Source organism: Schistosoma mansoni, chromosome 6 (assembly GCF_000237925.1).
Source record: "Schistosoma mansoni strain Puerto Rico chromosome 6, complete genome".
NCBI lineage: Eukaryota > Metazoa > Platyhelminthes > Trematoda > Strigeidida > Schistosomatidae > Schistosoma > Schistosoma mansoni.
In genome coordinates, this window is record NC_031500.1 from 19,297,207 (window position 1) to 19,300,503 (window position 3,297).

A 3,297-nucleotide genomic window follows, 5' to 3' on the forward strand; every position below is an offset into this window, starting at 1 on the left:
TTCCCAATCGTCATCCGTTGCCTCACATTCACGATTCGACAGCTACCTTGAAAGGTACAACTGTCTCTTCGAAAACAGACTTGGTTAAAGCTTATAACCAAATTCCTATGTCAACTGACGACAGTCCAAAAACCGCCATCATAACTCATTTCGTGCTCCACGAATTCTTACAAATGCCTTTCAATCTGAGTAATGCTTCTCAAACCTTCCTAAGTTTCATAGATCACGTTTTCCGAGGTCTCAACTTCGTACATGCGTATGTTGATGACTGTCTAATAGCAAGTCCGGACAGAGAATCACATCTCCAGCATCTGGACGTTGTTTTCGAATGACTTCGAAGGCATGGCATTACTGTGAACATTCAGAGATGCCAAATCGGAACCAACTCCTTAGACATCTTAGGACACACTATTGATGCTCAAGGCATCCGACCTCTTAGAAACAAAGTGGCGGCCACTCTGGATTACCCAGAACTGACCACGATTATGCAGTTGCGCACTTTTAACGGCCTTGTAAGTTTATACAGACGGTTCATACTGTAGCTGTAAATAATTCCCCAAAATCAATAGCTCATGAAGTGCTCGACATTGGATGCTGACCACGTTGTTTAAAAGGACTTCTTTAACTGAAGGCTTTCGGTCATGCATCCGTACCAGATCACGTTTCGACTCAGCGTGGGACACAGCTCCTACGTTCACTAGCTAGCTAAGAACAAACGCTTCTCGATATATTAGTAACGTATCAAATATATTTTTCTTACCTCTTCTCGTCTGACTTCTGATTTCCATTGGGCGGAAAGAGCTTCGCATATAGAAGGTGCTACTGGTCGCTAGTTTTCAAACTGGAATACTAGTCGTATCCTCAATACCCAAATGCGCATCCCTTATGAAACCGTTAACCGAACAACTCCATGGAAATGCGAAATCAATTAGACTAGATGACACCGCTCGAAAAGCATTCTCCACAGTTAAGGAACATATCGCTAAGGCAACGCTACTCGCACATCAGGACACTCAAGAGCCCATTAGTATCGCCGTAGACACATCCGACTCAGCAATCGGAGGAGTCTTACAACAATGGGTTAACCGCTCTTGGCAACCTTCAGGATTTTTCCCGAGACGGTTGCTAGGCACTGAATCTAGGTACAACACTTTCGGTAGGGAACTCCTTCAAAGTTCTTCAACGTGAACCTAAGTACTATGTAGTCGATAAGAACGGCACGAACGATAGCATCAGTATCGATCGCCTCAAAATTTTGCTAGGGTTTATTTAACATCATATGTTTCGCCATGGTCACTAAGATAACTTATAAGCAATCTGAATGCCGTCTTGTTGTATAACAAGTCAACAAAATGAAAGGGAATCCGGACCGCAAACCTGAGTGCCAAAGGAAAAGAACATCTATCTCAACTTACTCCAAAACCTGTAAGAGCATTAAAGCTTCACGGTAACCTTTTCATACTTATGAATCTGAAAGACAGTTCCGACCTTCTTTCCAATCTGCAGGACAAAAATGGAATGTTTTCAGAAAAACTCAATGAAAACTCCGACTCCCCAAAACTGAGTCATTAACGGTTACACTGAAGAGATTAGTATATCAACTAAAACCGTTAAGCAGAACGAAAGTCAGCTACACAACGACAAGCTAAACTATTCCAAAGCCCCTCAGTTCTGTTAACCGGGTGAAAAAGACTATATTCAGCCTTGAGAAACGTATATTCTACGAGCACTCGGAAGCACGAATGGACAAGCACACAACCCATGCATACAGATACGGCACAAAAATGTCATTGGAAAACGTCGCAAAATGGTGTAATGGAAGAAACAAACCTGTAACATTTAAGGTCCTTCCAAGTGAGATATACAAGCTGAATGTGGGAGTGGGCACTTATGGTGCGAAAATGGGAAGTTCGAATATTCAAAACAAAATTACAAAAACGAAGCGTTTACAAAGTGATTTCTGGGGATCTATCAGCGCCAACAATACTTCTCCGAATAATCATCGTATAGAACTAAAAGCCTGAGTAATGTCGAGCAAAACTCCAATGGTTTTAAAATTTCATTGCACTTTGGTAACAGTGTGCATTCGTTATTATAATTATATCTTTGTTTACATCCACCAAACCTCAAGGTATATGTAATCAGCGTTACATTTCGCGGCTTGAATAAACCACCAGTCGTAAGATTGTACACGCTTCAAGCTACGCAGGGGTGTTGTTTTCCTACTACAGTAACTGACATCCGGCCAAGCTACAGCTCATACGAAATTATTACAGTGAGTAATTTTATCGCATTGGAATGATCTTTGTCCGCAAATTACAATCTCAGAACCATTAAAATTTGTCGAAGTCTTTAGTACACCAGCTACCAAATTTTCTACTTCGTTTAGTGTCTGTGAGTTAAATGAGAAATAGGTCCTGTTTTAGTATATTAGTTGCACAGTTATCACTTAGCCAGCCTCCAATGTTCAATAATTAATCACTGAAGTCACTATTCAGGGGCAATATATTGCCCCTGAAAAATTAGCGAAAGAGACAGACTTAAACGTTACACAAATCAATGAAGTCATCATTAGTTTATAACTTAGGCTAAGAATTCCTGTCTTGAGTGCGCTGGATTGTCGTAACCAGTGGTTGGAGCTATTATTATTGATGAAAACGTTAGGCGACATGACTCAAAGTCGGTGATATTAGGGCGGATACATTTACTCTTTGAATTTTCTTAGGTTCTGAAGTTATTTTGTACCTTTGGTTTCTCTAATTCATTCTCTCTTGAATTGCGTTTTCTGTCTTATCGTTTTTCCACCATTTATGCTTCACCGATTCCTGATAGTTCAACCTTGTTGTGGTGCAGCAGGTTGAGGCGGTGCAAATATGTGATAGGTTCTATATTAGTTGGTTGATATTGAGTGAGGCAGTTGTTATTTTTACTAATTATTAGTGCAGATACTAGTAATATACCTAATATATTCTTCCATGAGTCCCGAGTAATTTACCACTATAACCGTACTTATCTAGCTGCTTTTGATATTAAAATGCTCTGTTTCATCTCTTGGTTTTCTTTTTGTGTGAAGTTAATAATTATGACAACGTAAATTAATTCACCAGTGAAAAGATCTGATTTGATGTCAGTAAATTACTCGCAAAAAACACCATTCCTTTGTCTTATCTATGTTAAGCCTTTCATTTTAGATTTTTCAGATTATATACCTGGACTTTTAACTGTTGTCTTCCTGAATACCGAACTCCTGTTCCGTAATTACGGTGCCCTAACGGTACATTCGATCAACTTATACTG